Source organism: Gopherus evgoodei, chromosome 11 (genome assembly GCF_007399415.2).
Source record: "Gopherus evgoodei ecotype Sinaloan lineage chromosome 11, rGopEvg1_v1.p, whole genome shotgun sequence".
Lineage (NCBI taxonomy): Eukaryota > Metazoa > Chordata > Testudines > Testudinidae > Gopherus > Gopherus evgoodei.
Window position 1 is genome coordinate 52,901,985 of NC_044332.1, and position 17,539 is coordinate 52,919,523.

The window sequence follows — 17,539 nt, forward strand, 5'->3', positions numbered from 1 at the left end:
GAAAATGGTGTTCTCTGAAAAGTCACTTCTCTTCCTTGACATGTTAGGATTTGTACTATAATTCGCTGCCTGTCCCCGTCTTTTTTTTAAACTCTGTAAAAGGAAAGGTTGCTGAGGCTCATCTGTTCCCTATGCTGCTCATCTACGTGGACACTAACGATACTGCCAGGTGTGACCATGAACAGATCATCAGTGACCGCAGGGCTCTGGGAACAAGGGTGAAGAAGTCCTTGTCTATCCTCCCAATTGAGGTAAGGGCCCAGGAGGAGATATGAATGCATGGCTGCGCAGATGGTGTCAACACGAGGGCTTTGGCTTTGTCGACTGTGGGATGCTGTTCTGGGAAGGAGGACTGCTGGGAAGAGAAGGGGTCAAGCTGAGCAAGAATGGGAAGAGCATCTTTGCACACCAGCTTGCCTATTGAGGAGGACTTTAAACTGGGCTCAAAGGAGGCAGGTGACAAAACGCCACAGATAATCATAAAAAGGTGACTTTAACAGAGGGATAGATTTTGGGGAGGACATGGAAAATTACAACAGAGTGAAATCATTGGAGGGAAATCATTGGAGGACTCTACTCAGCATCTTAGATGTCTGTACACAAATGGAAGGAGTACGAGGAATGAACTGTAAGTATTAGAACATAAGCTAAATTAAGACTTAATTGGTATCACAGAGACTTGGTGAATTAAATCTCATGACTAAAATATTGGTATAGTGGGTACAGCTTGTTCAGGAAGGACAGGCAAGAAAAAAGGGAGAAGGTGTTATATCATACATCAGTAATATATAGACTTATTCTGCGGTCCAGAAGAAGGTGAGAGGCAGACCAGTTGAAAGCCTCTGGGTAAAGATAATAGGAGGAAAAATAGCAGTAAGATCGTGGTAGAGATCTTCTGTAAACCACCAAATGAGGAAGAGGAAGTGGATGAGGCAGTTCTAGAACAATTAACAGAAATCTCCAAACCACAAGACCTGATACTAGTGGAGGACTTTGTCCACCCAGATATCTTTTAGAAAAATAATATGTCAAAACACAAAATTTCCAATAAGTTTTTGGAATGTACTGTGGTCAACTTTTTGTTTCAGAAAGTTAAGGAAGTACCTGGGGGATAGCCATTTGAGACTTGATTCTGACCAACAGAATAATTGGCTAAGCAGTAGTACTGCCAAGAAGAATTTTGTGGCTATAGTGGATCAAATTGAATGTGACTCAACAATGTGATGCAGTGGCAAAAAAAAAGGCTATTATTATTCTGGGATATATTTTAAAGGTTAAAAAAACTGGACATGTTTAGTCTTGAGAAAAGACCATTGATGTGGGACCCAGTAACAGTCTTCAAATATGCCAAGGGTTGTTATAAACAGGGGCGGCTCTATGTTTTTTGCCGCCCCAAGCATAGCAGTCAGGTGGCCTTTGGTGGTGTTTCTGCAGGAGGTCCGCCCCAGTCACGCGGATTCGGCGGCTGTTCTGCGGGAGGTCTGCCGGTCCTGGCCTTTGGCGGACCCACCGCCGAAACCATGGAACCGGCAGAACTTCTGCAGGAGCGCCAACAAAGGCTGCCTGACTACCACCTTCACAGCGACCGGCAGCCCGCACCCCCGCTGCGCTGATGCCTGGAGCCGCCCCTGGTTATAAAGAGGACAGTGATCAATTGTTCTCCATGTCCACGGAAGGTAGGACAAGAAGTAATGGGCTTTATCTGTAGCAAGGGAAATTTAGGTTAGCTATTAAGAAAATCTTTCCAACTGTAAAGATAGTTAAGCTCTGGAATAGGCTTCCAAAGGGAGGTTTTGGAATCCCCATCACTGAAGGTATTTTAAGAACCGGTTGGATAAAAACTTTTCAGGGATGCACTAGGTTTACTTGGTCCTGCCTTAGCACAGGGAGCTGAACTTCTTCTTTTAGAAGCTTTTTCCAGTTCTACATTTCTATGGTTCTATAAAAGCAAGCATACACTTAAAGGGCTACAGATACCTCCTTGAGATAGAAATCAAGCCAAATGCTATAACAATGCAGGATTTCTGACAACAACATTCAAGGAGGTTCAAGTCCCCCACAGACCACAAGAATCCAGGATCTATGCACTATGTTGCCATGAGCTATAAAATAAGGTGAATTAAGGCTGTTGCAAATTAAATAAGTGAAGCTTTACCTTCTAAGTCAGCTCTGAAAAAAATGCCTAATGCTGGTGCTAGGGAATACTTCCTGTTAGAGTTGTCTTTCATTAAATCAAAGTCCTAACCCAGTGTAGACATTAAGGATTTTTTTTTTTGGCATTTTTAACACGAATAGTGTCCTTAAGGCCAGTGTCCTGGCTAAATTCCAATACAGGTAATAAAATTCTGCCTCCCTAAATTTCCCTATCATTAAGTGGCTATAGTTCAGTTTTCACTTTCTGTCCCAAGTTTACATAACACTGCTCCAGTTTCCACGGTAGGGAAAAGAGATTTACATATACAGCAACTCCTCACTTAACGTTGTAGTTATGTTGCTGAAAAATGTAACTTTAAGTGAAACGATGTTAAGCAAATCAGTTTCCCCATAAGAATTAATGTAAATGGGGGGTTTATGTTCCAGGGCTGCTTCCCCTACTCTGCAAGCACCAGTGGTGGGGGGCTCAACCCTTAGCCTGCCCACTCCACCCCTTCCCCCAAGCCTCCACCCTTAACCCGCCTCTTCTCCGCCCCCACCTCCTCCCCCTTTTCTTCGCACACTGCATCCTGGCTCCTCCTCCCTCTCTTCTAAACGCTGCAAGCCAGTTGATTGCCGCATTCGGGAGGCAGGGGAGGGAGGGAGGAGGAGTGAGGACTTGGCATGCCTCCTCCCTCCCTCCTGCCCAGGGCAGTCAGCTTGCTTGCGGCATTTAGGAGGCAGGAGAAAGGAGGGAGCAGTGAGGACTTGGTGCAGGCTCTCCCTCTTCCCTCCCTATCTCCTGCCTGGGGCAATCAGCTGGCTTGTGGTGTTTGGGAGGAAGGGGAAGGAGGGGGAGCCTGTGCACCAAGTTCTTGCTCCTCCCCCCTCTCCAAAATGCTGCAAGCCAGCTGACTGCTATGGGCAGGGGGTGGGGGGAGGAGGGGGAAGACGCTGATCTCTGGGGTCTGCTGGTGGGCGGGAGGCACTGGGGGCATAGGGAGGCTGCCAGCTGTGGAGAAAGCAGGCAGCCAAACAACGTAAGAATGGAGCATTGCACAACTTAAATGAGTATGTTCCCTAATTGATCAGCAGCATAACAACGTTAAGCTGGATGACTTTAAGTGAGGAGTTACTGTAGTTTGTATGTACCTTAGGATTCCGTGGACATTGTTCAAGTAAATTGTAGGAATTCTCATTGTGTACTTTGGGTGTCTACATTGAAAAGGTCAATTAGAGCTCCTCGGGCTTTCCTCACTCACTATAAAAGTACAAAAAGCCCCACTTGAAGCACATCATCTTTTTCCTTCCTTCCTTTATTTATTTATTTATGTATAGCTGATATAAGTGGGAGTAAGATGTCAGGACTTTGCATCAATAAGCAGGATCCAGGGGTATAGAATGAAGCATAGGAATTAGGAAGAACAGTCAGAATGTCAGCATGCCAAAGGCCCAAGCAACAGAAGGAATTGATTTCAGAAGGCCTGTTCTCATATGATTTGTGAGATACAACTTGAAACAGAAGTTAAATTGATTGTTCTATATTGCAAAAGGGAGACAGTATTTGTAATGATCAGTCTGCTTTCAGAAGATTGAATTTAATGTGTCTCCCAAATGTACACTCCATGTACAGAAGGGGTAAGTAAGTAAGTTTTGTAGAGTTGTAGCATGCCTTCCCTCCTCTCCCCCTAAGCCCTAGCAAAAATAACCACTGTTGTGACACTAATTTGTAAGCATACAAAGCAACTCTCAACAACTATAATGTAACAATCTTTTATTAGCACAGTTCCCTCTCTGGTTTCCAGTGATTCCATCGGATATTAAAAATGTTCTTTTTAAAAATTCCACTAAACATTCCATAAGCAATATGAAAAAGCACTGGATCAGCACATCTTTCTTATACAGCCTGTGCTTCACTGTCTGGTGTATTTAAATCACTTGTGTTGCAGCAGTTTAATGGTTATTGCTCACTCAGGCCATGTCTACACTACAAATTTGTGTCTACAAAAGTGATGTTGACGCCCAAAAGCTGACATGTTAAAAATCGCAATATTGGGTTCACACTTGCTCCCTCTGTTGGCAGATCATGTCCACAGTGGGGGCACCATCATTCACTGTGAACAATGCTTCTGTTGCTAGGTGTTGTGGGATGACAGAGCGAATCGCGGCGCACCTTGGGACCTGGCTAAATGTTTCGTGATGCATTGCTTTCTGTCACAGCACTCCATCGGTTTCTGGCTTTCTTTTGCTGCATTTTTTCAACGGCCTTCTTTGCTGTGCACCCTGGCATCTTTGTGAGAAGGAATGGATCCCACACTGCTCTCCTATGTTCTGTTAACTATCATGAAGACCTCGCGGATAGCAGTGCAGTTAATCATGAAGTTCCTAACTGAAGACTTGCAGGTGCCCGACATTCTGCATGATTTGGATAGGAGCAATTTTAGATTGCTTTTGGCATTCACAGAACAGGTGCATAGGGTAGACTGTTGTTTTTGTGCTCGTGAAACAAGCATTGAATGGTGGGATTGTATCGTCATTTAGGTGTGGGATAACGAGCAGTGCCTACCGAACTTTTGGATGTGGAAAGCCACTTCCCTGGGCCTGTGTGCGGAGCTCGCCCCACACCAGCAGTGCAAGGACACCAGAATGAGAGCTGCCTTCTTGGTAGAGAAGTGTGTGGCAATCGGTGTGTGGAAGCTGGCGACTCCAGACTGCTACTGGTTGCGAATCAATTTGGAGTGGGGAGGTTGACCGTTGGGGCTGCGTTAATGCAAGTGTGCCAGGTAATAAATCGCATCCTGCTACAAAAGACCGTGACTCTGGGAAATGTGTGTGAAATAGTGGATGGCTTTGCAGAAATGAGTTTCCCTAACTGTGGAGGGGTGATAAATGACACATACATTCCAATTTTGGCACCAGACCACCTTGCGATGGAGTACATCAATAGGAAGGGGTACTTCTTCATGATATTGCAGGTGCTTGTGGATCACTGTAGGAGTTTCACTGACATCAGCACAGGGCTGTCTGGGACGGTGCATGATGCACACATCTTCAGGAACACTGGCCTGTACAGAAAGCTACATTCCTAACCAGAAGATTACAGTGGGGGATGTTGAAATGCCCATAGTGATCCTGGGGGAATCTGCATACCCCTTACAACTGTGGCTCATGAAACCTTACACGGGACACCTGGACTGAGGTAAGGAGTGGTTCAACAACAGGCTCAGTAAGTGCTGGATGATAATTGAATGTGCCTTTGGCAGCTTAAAGGCACACTGGCAATGCATTTATGGCAGATTGGACCTCACTGAGGATATTCCTATGGTCATAGCCACGTGCTGTATGTTGCATAATTTCTGTGAGGCTAAGGGTGAAGAGTTTGCTCAGGGGTGGGGTGCTGAGGCAGACTGCTTGGCTGCTGATTTTGAACTAGATGCCAGGGCTGTCAGAGGAGCCCAGAGGGGAGCTATTCGAATCAGGGAGGCTTTGAGTTAGCACTTTGACAATGACCACCAGTGACGGTAAAGCCGGCGCAGCAGAGAGTGCATGCTCAAATTTTTTACTGATAGGGGTGTGCGATCAAGAAGTTTGGAGACCACAGGTCTAAGGCAGTGGTTTTCAACCTGTGGTCTGTGGACCCCTGGGAGTTCACAGACTAGGTCTAAGATTTACAAAGGGGTCCACACCTTCATTTGAAATTCTTTAGGAGTATGCACATTAAAAAAGTTTGAAAACTACTGGTCTTTGTTCAATCCTGATCTGATGGTGTCAAATTTGCAGATGAACTGAAGCTTAGCAGTTTCTCTTTGAAGTCTGGTCCTGAAGCTTTTTTGCTGCAGGATGGCCACCTTAAGGTCTGCAATAGTGTGGCCAGGGAGGTTGAAGTGCTCTCCTACAGGTTTTTGTATATTGCCATTCCTAATGTCTGATTTGTGTCCATTTATCCTTTTCGTAGAGACTGTCCAGTTTGGCCGATGTACATAGCAGAGGGGCATTGCTGGCATATGATGGCGTATATTACATTGGTGGATGTGCAGGTGAATGAACTAGTGCTGGTGTGGCTGATCTGGTTAGGTCCTGTGATGGTGTCGCTGGTGTAGATATGTGGGCAGAGTTGGCATCGAGGTTTGTTGCATGGATTGGTTCCTGAGCTAGAGTTATTATGGTGCGGTGTGCAGTTACTGGTGAGAATATGTTTCAGGTTGGCAGGTTGTCTGTGGGCAAGGACTGGCCTGCCACCCAAGGCCTGTGAAAGTGTGGAATCATTGTCCAGGATGGGTTGTAGATCCTTGATGATGCGTTGGAGGGGTTTTAGCTGGGGGCTGTATGTGATGGCCAGTGGAGTCCTGTTGGTTTCTTTCTTGGGTTTGTCTTGCAGTAGGAGGCTTCTGGGTACACGTCTGGCTCTGTTGATCTGTTTCCTTATTTCCTCGTGCTGGTATTGTAGTTTTGAGAATGCTTGGTGGAGATTTTGTAGGTGTTGGTCTCTGTCTGAGGGGTTAGAGCAGATGCGGTTGTACCTCAGTGCTTGGTTGTAGACAATGGATCGTGTGATGTGTCCGGGATGGAAGCTGGAGGCATGAAGGTAGGCATAGCGGTCGGTAGGTTTTCGATATAGGGTGGTGTTAATGTGACCATCACTTATTTGCACCGTGGTGTCAAGAAAGTGGACCTCCCGTGTAGATTGGTCCAGGCTGAGGTTGATGGTGGGGTGGAAGCTGTTGAAATCGTGGTGGAATTTTTCCAGAGTCTCCTTCCCATGGGTCCAGATGATAAAGATGTCATCAATGTAGCATAGGTAGAGAAGGGGCGTGAATGGATGAGAGCTGGACAGTCTCTACGGAAAAGGATAAATGGACACAAATCAGACATTAGGAATGGCAATATACAAAAACCTGTAGGAGAGCACTTCAATCTCCCTGGCCACACTATTGCAGACCTTAAGGTGGCCCCAGACTTCAAAGAGAAACTGCTGAGCTTCAGTTCATCTGCAAATTTGACACCATCAGATCAGGATTGAACAAAGACTGTGAATGGCTTGCCAACTACAGAACCAGTTTCTCCTCTCTTGGTTTTCACACCTCAACTGCTAGAACAGGGCCTCATCCTCCCTGATTGAACTGACCTCGTTATCTCTAGCTTGCTTGCTAGCATATATATACCTGCCCCTGGAAATTTCCACCACATGCATCTGAAGAAGTGGGTATTCACCCACGAAAGCTCATGCTCCAAAACGTCTGTTAGTCTATAAGGTGCCACAGGATTCTTTGCTGCTTTTACAGATCCAGACTAACACGGCTACCCCTCTGATACATGATTTTTTCAGTTGACAATTGTCCCTTTATGAACAGTCAAGAAATTTGCTTTTGGCCTGGAGTCAGGAAACCTTTTGTTCTGTTCCTGGTACTGCCACTGAGTCTCAGTCTGTGCCTCAGCTTCCCAGCTGTAACATGAAGATAGTAATATTTGCCTTCCTTTGTCATGTGCTTTGAGAGCTTTGATATAGTGTGTTTAATCCGTAGATAACTATTACTGTAGTATTTGTACTGTGTGACTTTTACAGGGGATTCATTATATGAATATCCCTGCCTAGCATGCCCCCATCCAACATTGACCTGCCCACTATTTCTGGCACAGATCCTGACCCCACTGCGGACTTGCTCGGGGGCCCAAGGAAAGGAGGTAGGGAGGAAATATTATCTCAGAGGTGGCTGACCTCCCTAACTCCCTTCCAGATGAGAGGGATGAAACCCATGCCCTGAGGACCTCGTCAGAGTATGGCTAGGCCCTATGATCTGGCCTGTAATGTATTTGATCCCAGGATCTAAAAGCACTCTACTCATGCTCCCTACATATATTTACATGAAGTTAACTGATTCCAATAACTTTGGCCAAATTCTGATTTCAGAACTGTTGTAACTGGAATAACTGATTGATGTCGTTGGAGTTACTCCAGATTTGCACTGGTCTACGATCAGACTTTCACTCATTGTGTTTGCTGACCTGGAGACAAATTACTAAAACAAAACATGATGTAATATAGCACTGTTGTTTAACTCTGTGAAACTTATGTCAGCATCACATCATTAGGTTAAGTTTAATTTTCTATTAAAATTCCAAAATAATCAATTGTGTTAAATCAGATCATTTCCTACTAAACATTTAAACATGCTGATTGTGGACTGAAGAGCAGTAGGAAACAATGAGATTTATCACTCATCACTAATGAAAAGATTCCCAGTTTCTAAGATAAGTTTTCTTCTTAATTGAAGGTAACCATTTGCTACGTGGTGACAGTGCTTCCTTTCTGCATGCTACACCAGTATCCAAATGTGCATTTCGTTGCTGCTATGTATAAAACAGCAGACAGCCAAGCATGACGGAGATTGGCTTACTGAAGGGACAGAGTGCTGATGCTATCTTTTCCAGAGGCAGGGCAATTCTGCAGCTGTCTCTATCTATCCACTATCATAATCTTGTTTTAAAAAAAGACCATGAAGTAATCTCAGGGCCGGTGCAAGGATGTTTTGCGCCCTAGGCGAAACTTCCACCTTGCGCCCCACCGCGCCCCCACCCTGAGGTGCCCCCCCACGGCAGCTCCGCCTTGAGGCACCCCCCCTCGGCAGCTCCCCACCCCCACCCTCCGACCTGAGGCACCCCCCCTGCGGCAGCTCCCCACCCCACCCTCCGCCCTGAAGTACCCCCCCCCTCCCCAGCTCACCCCTGCTCCGCACATGAGCACGAGCACCTTGAGCACGCCGTCGCTGCTTCATTTCTCCTGCCTCCCAGGCTTGCGGTGCCTAAGCTGATTGGCACTGCAAGCCTGGGAGGTGGGAGAAGTGAAACAGCTCACCCCTGCCCTGCCTCCTCCCCGAGCACGCTGTAGCTGCTTAACTAAATGCTGGCAGTGACCGGGGCAGCCGAAGATCTAGCCGCCGCGGTCACTGCCGAAAAAAATTGTGCCCCCCAAATCCCAGCGCCCTAGGCGACCACCTAGGTTGCCTAAATGGTTGCACCAGCCCTGAGGAATCTGCAGTTTAGCCTCCCAAGTAATAATTTTCAAGGAAATGAACTGAAAGGTTGCTGGATTCATTCAAATGAAAGCAATCCAGTGAGCATAGTTGCAATTCCCCCTGCAAAAGCCTTGCATGCTTTTCATATATATAATACATGAACTAACTGGAGATACTTTTGACAGATAAAAGAAGAGACACTAAGAAAGATCAGTAATTTACTTTGTATAGTGTGAGACAGAAAGATTTGCAGTCTCATCTTTATGTGTGTGAGAAAGGAAGGACATGGGGGCAATTAGAGGGCAGCCTGATCTGTATTGTCCTGGAAGCAAGAGGAAGCAGAATAATTTACTTGTACTTGAGACTCAAGTTAAGGGATTACATTTGCAGTTTTGTGAAATACAGTGTGCAGCAAGAAAAGAGTGAAAATATATTAAGTCTAACAGTGTGCATTAGAGACGAGTCTCTACTCTACCTCTTACTTATGTTGGTTTGTCAGATTCTTTAGATTAAACCATTCAGACAAAACTCCCATTTAAATCAATGTCTCTTTGGTGTGAATGTCAGAAGCTTAGCAGAGAAGTTTGCCCTTAGTCTATACTGATTTACAGCAGGTATGGATTGGCCCTTACTGTTTATCTAGAGTATCAGAGCTAACAAATAAAATTTATGATGCATGCTGGGAGATGTAATTCTCTTGTGAATGCTACATTCCCTATTAGAATGAAACCTGATCTTATTAATTTTAGCAATGGAGTGGATCTATTGTTAAGTATCCAGAGCCACCAAAGAGTTTAGCAGTTAGAGCCATCAGAGATCATTCATGGTTGACTAATGCTGCTACTCAGATACTACAGAATAATAACTCTGGGTAGCTATTGTTGCCGATGGCCTCTCATAGAGCACTCTGTCATTGGGAGCTATTTCTACACTTTATTGACATCTTAATAACTAGCTAGTAGTCTCAATCTTAAGACTACTGCACCTAGAAATAATATCCTATTTCCAGAACTACATTAAAATATCTGAGAAGTACCAAGCATGTTACAGTGTTTTCCCCATGCTGGCTTTTAAGTTGGCAACTAGTTTAGTGTACCATGTACAATCAATATAATTTAAAGAGCAGAGTTCTGTAAATGTCTAAAAATGGGTTTGGAATGAGTGGAAATATAGACAAGACTTGTATATAGTAGTTTTTAAGGAAAGCAATTTCTCTATCAATTGCCAGTGGGCAATTCCAGAAGGATCTGCGTTTTCATCCAATTGTGCATTGCAGTGTTTGGTTGGGCTATGCAGGTTGTAAAGGCATTCAGCCAGGTGCCTTGAAAATAATCTGTGTGCTGATAACATGCTAGCTACAAATCTTGGCTAACTGTAGAGAGAAATCCAACTAAGTTCAGTCATCTACTGTTAAATTATTATTGTTGGAGGATGTTGCATTTAATGGTTATCATTAATAAAGGGGTGTCCTTTAATACCAATTGGTTGGCTGTCACCCGTAGGACTAAAAGATTAGAGACGAGGGAATTGGATCGTGAGCAGCTGACAGGAGGTCTCAGTCAGACAACTGTGGTCATGGCCAACTAGCATTGAGCCTTGTCTCAAATATTTATCTCATGTTCCTGCAAATTCTCATGTTTCTCCCAGATGATTCTGTCAGGGCGTGCTTCTTAAGTATGTTTCCCTCCTACCCCTTTTCAGCCACCTTATCATCTTTTCAGCCACCTTGTTGCTACTGGAACTAGTCTTGCACCTAGCAGAAGCAAAGCAGCTAAGAAGGCGAATGGACAAGTGGCACTGTGCTGCCTAGTGAGATCTTTTTGAAGGAGCCATACATGAATATATAGGAAACATGGGAAAACTGGATGTTATAGAGAAGACAAGTAGCACTTCCTTCCTCCACAGTTGAACTATATAGTGGCGATAATTCTCTAATTCAAACTCAGCATCTTCATTTCTAGTCCATTTAAAGTTTGTGAAGGAAACAACTAGCCTTCTGTGAAAGGGTTGGGAGCACAAGGTCTAAAGTTGACTTACAAAGATTGGTTTATTTCCTCATGCCCACTTTGATGGACATATATAACTCTCAGTAATGTCAATGAGAGTTACATGTTCACTTGGAAGACAGAAGAGATGCCTCAAATGACTGCAAAAACATGACTAATTAGGGTAATCTCTGCTGAAGGCAAAAGCATATTTCTCCCTAGTAATTTACGGTGGGGAATGACTTAAGAGCCTACTTGTATTTATCCCTCTATTGATCTAGTAGGGCAGTGTGGCATGTTTTTGCAAAGCTATCCAAAGTCATTTAAAACTTGTCTACAGCCAAGTGTTTTTTACATACATACACTACATCTGATCCTGAGAATTGCTGAACACTCTGAACCTGGGCTGGGTTTTGAATTAAGCCGGTTGGTTTGTGATTTCTCATGATGCCATGCAGAACTCATGATTATGGTTTGTGTTGAATTCACAGTGAAAGTTTGGGGCATGGATCCACAAGTGCTGTTACCAAAGGACAGGGTTGCTGGAACCTTGCAAAATGAAATCAACAAGTCTGACACAGTTCAGGTTGGTCTCTGCTGCTGGTTACATTTTGGCTTCTTGTGTGGGGTGGAATGAAGGGGAGAAACAGCTCAGGAGTCCTTCTGCTGCACACCCATACAGGAGATAACCACAATCTGGTGCTTATTGATTCCTGAGGTCAAGGTTGGAGGCATGTTATAGCTTCCAACAGCACAAGGCACCCTAAAGGGAACATGATATGGCATAGTCCGAGCCCCAGTCCCAGCCTTGTCCATACCCACTTAATTTAAAGGCTGTAGTAATTACCTGCCGATAGGCCATTCCCAATATGAGCCTGAAGGTCTCCTGCCACTGCAGCCAGAATATGTTTGGGATCTGACTCTGGGGCTGTGCACTTCTGTAGCTGTGTTACAACCTGTGCATGTGGTTTTGAAAGCCACAATATTGATATATATTCATGCACAATATAAAATTTTGAGAAAGTGTTACCAGCAATGAAAATTAGGGCAAAATTTTCCTCTCCCATCTGACCTATGCATCTCTTATTCACAAATTGGCTCCCCAGTGTTTGATCTGCATGCATTTCACATGGAGAACAAAATGTGAGATACAGACTGTGGGTAAGACTAATATTTTATAAGAAAACTGTAGTGCTAATATCATAGTAAAGAAGAAAGGAGAATTTCAAAATCCTACTTCAGACCAGATCTTATTTTCTTCTTAAAAAAAAAAACATTAATCCTTGCTTGGTACAATCACTGATTATTTTAAGCACTGTTGTGTGTGTTCCTGGAGATGGACTGACATGATCCTTTCTTTTTAGATCTGCCAGTGTCTACTTATATAACTGTTACATAAACATATAAGAACATAATCAAATGCCCATGTAGCCCAGTATCCCATTTTCCAGTAGTAACCAATGCCAGGTGCTTCAGAGGGAATGAAGAGAACAGACAATCATCAAGTGATTGATCCCCTGTCATCCATTCCCAGCTTCTGGCACTCAGAGGCTAGGCTCACTAGGGACACCCAGAGCATACGGTTGCATCTCTGACTATCTTGGCTAATAGGCATTGATGGACCTATCCTCCAGGAACTTATCTAATTAGTTTTGGACCCCGTTATAGTTTTGTCTACACAACATCCCCTGGCAACAAGTTCCACATGTTGACCGTGCATTGTGTGAAGAAATACTTCCTTTTGTTTGTTTTTAAACCTGCTGCCTGTTAATTTCATTGGGTGACCCCTGGTTCTTGTGTGATATGAAGGATTAAATACAGATTTTATTCACTTTCTCAACAGCATTTATGATTTTATAGAACTCTGTCATATCCCCCCTTAGTCGTCTCTTTCCCAAGATGAACAGTCTCAATCTTTTTAATCCCTCCTTGTATGGAAGCTGTTCCATACTCTTAATCATTTTTGTTGCCCTTCACTGTACTTTTTCCAATTCTAATATATCTTTTTTAAGATGGAGTGATCAGAACCGCACAGTATTCAAGTGGGCATACCATGGATTTATATAGTAGCATGATGATATTTTCTGTCTTATTATCTATCCCTTTCCCAATGGTTGCTAACATTCTGTTAGCTTTATTGACTGCTGCTGCACATTGAAAAGATGTTTTCAGAGAACTATCCACAATGACCCAAGATCTCTTTCTTGAGTGATAGCAGCCAATTTAGACTCCATCATTTATATGTATAGTTGGGATTATGTCTTCCAATGTGCATTACTTTGCATTTATCAACATTGAATTTCATCTGCCATTTTCTTGCCCAGTCACTCAGTTTTGTGAAATCCCTTTGTAACCTTTTGCAGTCTGCTTTGGATTTAACTATCTTGAATAATTTTGTATCATCTGCAAATTTTGCCATCTCATTGTCTACTCCTTTTCCCAGATCATGTGTGAGTATGTTGAACAGCACTGGTCCCAGTACAGATCCCCGCGGGACGTAACTGTTTACCTCTCTATTCTGAAAACTGGCCATTTATTCCTACGCTTTGTTTCCTGTCTTTTAACCAGTTACTGATCCAGGAGAGGACCTGCCCTATTATCCCATAGAGTTTTTTTGCTGTTAGATTTTGAGTCTTTTGCTAGTTACCTTCTATACACTTGAGAAATATTAAGTAATCATCTGACACAGTGTTAAATATGTTTACATTATTTTGCAAAATGGAGAGGTCCAAATTGTGCCTGGCTGTTATGTGGGTGTATAAGGGGTCAGGCACAATGGTGGTGTTCAGCTCAGAGAGTGCAAGGATTCTGTCAGCACTAGCATCTGTGAAGTGAGTGAAAAGGGGGCTGAGCCAGCGCCACATTCTGCTTGATACTCTTCAGTAAAGCATGCCAAGCACAGAGAAATGCAGGAGCTACATCCTCTTCAAGGGTGGCTGAGATGGGGTATAAACCTCACACGGCTATTCAGAGGGTTAAGAGGAGCCTGGGAGCTCACGTGCTGGCATATGGAGGTGCTCAATTAGCAGGTCTCTCTGGAAAGGAGTCAAGTTTCCTTAGAAGGACAGAGAAAGCTCAATTAAAGGAAGACTGAGGAGAGAGGAAGTGGGAGGTTCCTGCTTTCTGAGCATGGTCTGCTATGTCAGGCAAGAGGAGACATGGGAAGAGCCAGGGGAGTCCACTCTTATATAGTGGTCCAGCATTTAGCTCTCCATAGCTACATAAGGTTGTTTGCGCCTTTGCGCTGCTTTGGGCTATCTCTGTGTGTCACAAGTAAATGATTTGGAACAATAAAAATAATTGTGTTGGATAGGGCAAAAGGTCAGTATTCTCCTTACTGCACAAATAGGATCACTAACATAGGTGCTGGAACTAGGAGTGCTGGGAGTGCTGCTGCACCCCTTGGCTTGAAGTGGTTTTCATCATATATACAGGGTTTACAGTTTGGTTCAATGGCTCTCAGCACCCCCACTGTACAAATTGTTCAAGCACTCCTGGTCACTGAGGCAGTGTGGTTAAGTGACTTGCTGAAGGCCACATGATAGAGCCAGCATTGGGTCCCAGGCATGGCTGGAAGCCACCTGGATACACCTTTCCTGGCCAGTTTTTTAATAAATTGTCCCAAAAATACAATAGAAACCTACTTAGCACGAAGAAAAAGAGACTTTTAAAAGCAAAAGCTTTTCTCTTGAGTTCATAGTAAGTTAAATTTTTTCCCACCTAAATCACTTTTAATTTACTGTATTTTACTTGTTTAACCAAAAGAAAGAGGAGATATCAAAGTAGAATATTTTCTTCTACATTTGGCCATATGTTTCTTCACATAGAGCATTTATTGTAACAAATAATTTTGGTCTCAAAGTTGTGAGCCACCTTATGAAGTGGTGTAAACCACTGGTGAGTTTGTTTTCCCCTTCATGCCCAATTTACAGAGGATAAGAATCTGTTACAGGTTCAGCTAAAGAACTTGGCTGTAGTGCAAACTGTAGAGATTAACACTTTCTCTCCACAGGTCCCCACTTCAGTCATTGCTGCCAGTCAGAATGCTGGCCATCACAGCAGCACAGTGTCCCTTGCACAGGTGACCTTCATTGTGATTTTGTGAGTGTGTGTGTGCATGTACACATGCACATAGTCATACAGCCTTTACAAGACTGACTCCCTTTCCTGTACATGTATGCAAGGAATGAACAGAACCATGGCTTTGCCCTGTTGCCCTCCTGCCCCACCCCATCCCCATACATCAATCAGCACAGCTGAGCTAGTACACAAATGGAAGAAAGCTGGGACAGGTATAATAAGGATGCCGCAGGTCAATGCCTCCATCCACTCCTGCAGCAAGGCGGGAGTTCTCACTTCTGGTCTGTCCCTGCGGCAGTGCTGCTATTTGCTACCTCTTGTTCAGGACAAGTGGCAAAGTCACAATCAAGCTCTTTCTGCTCAAAAAGAATAAAGCTCCAGTGGTTGAAATGGTCAGGCCAGTATTCCCAATTCCCTATTAAAGGACTTATTCTAAATCCCTTGAAGTCACTGAAACCCTCCCCAGCAACTACCATTGACTTCAAGGGGGTTGGGACTGTGTCTTACTTTCAGTCCTCCAATATAGTGATACCAATGCTCTTTTTCTATTACTTGGCTCTTAAGCCTCTGCCACGGCTCCTAATTTCAGCATTTCATCTGAGAGTAGCTCTTTAGGGTTAGTAGTGCCAGGGCCGCCGGGGGTGGGGGGAGTGAGGCAATTTGTCCCGGGCCCCGCAGGGGTCCCCACGAGAGTTTTTCGGGGCCCCTGGAGCGGGGTCCTGGAAAACTCTCACGGGGCCCAGCCCCCAGAGCTTCTTCCTTTCTCGGTTGTCGCCGGCGGGGGGTCCTTCTACTCCAGGGCGGAGGGACCCCCCCGCTGGCGAATTACCGCCGAAGCGGGACCCGCCGCCGAAGCGCAGCCGGGTCTTCTGCGGCAATTCGGAGGCGGGGGGTCCTTCCGTTCCGGGACCCGCCGCCGAAGTGTCCCGAAGACCCGGCTGCGCCTCGGCGGCGGGTCCCGCTTCGGCGGTAATTCGGCGGCGGGGCTGCCCGCCGCGGGTCTTCGGGGCACTTCGGCGGCGGGTCCCGGAGCGGAAGGAATAACCGAATTACCGCGAAAGCGGGGGCCCCCCACCGCCGAAGACCCCAGGCCCCGGAATCCTCTGGGCGGCCCTGCGTAGTGCCATTATAAACCAGTATTTTATCCTTGAATTAAAAATTCCTCTGGGTTGAATCTGACAAAGCCAACTCTCATAATAGGCTGTAATTATTTCTAAAATTTCAGAGGAAATTGCTCTGTTCACTGGTAAGCTAGATATGAATGCAAACTAAGGCATGGTGAGGAGGAGGAAACTGGAGAATATGAAACTACACAGAGTTCCAGGACTTCCTCTTTCCTCTGCTATCTGATGACAAAAATAAAGATGCTAAACATGCACAACAAATATTTTCCATATTGTTTTATTGTATTATGTATCTGAACATAGTTCAGTAGGAATGTTCTTAGAAAACTAGTTCACCTTGGAGTTAATGGAAATGTATATCAGTTAGAAGTCACAGCTACCATTAAAAATTATTCACCAGCATTTGAAAGACTCATTTCAATTCCATATAGTTTGTTGAGTATCTTTTCGCCCCATAACTTACAAATGTGAGAAAAGGTTTGTGTGAAAACCTAGATTCAAATAATTCCGTAGTATATAAAACCCTGTAAATAATTCCCTATGTTACAATTGCAAAGGAAACATTACAGACTTTTTAACAGCAGGTTGACAGGCAATATGTTTTTGTAAAAACTAGGTATCCTGAGTAAAATCTTGTCTCCTTTGAAGTCAATGGGAGTTGACTTCAATGGGTCCAGGATTTCACCTCCTGGTGTTTTGTTTCCTTACCTCTTATATTATGTAAATATACTAAAGTTAGAATTTATCTGCTAAAGTGTAGGGGTTGTATGAAATAAATCCAAAACTAACCCTAAATGTATTATCAGGAAAACCCATCCATTGCTATCAGAGCTGTTTCTTCCTTACTGCTTTCTGAGAGAGCTGCTTTTCCAAAATAGACCTTTCTTGTTGTTTTTTCCCTCAGTGCCTGGGTAGGGGAAGCCAACTGCTCCTTGTGGTTGTATGTTAGGATTTCTCTCAGCATTAGCAGGAGGGCTATGCTTGAGATCATCTCTCTGATAAACCTTAAAGTGAGTCTTAAAGGGAAATATTAAAGTAAAAACTGTGGTGCAGGTTGTGGTGTTCTTAGTGAACTGTGGAAAACCACCCCAAATGGCAAGAGATCAGTTCCAGCTGTAAAAAAGACTTTTAGCTTTAGCCATGTATAAATGTCTGGTCTGTGATCTACTGCATACATTATGATGTGGTCCCATAAATGCAGCAC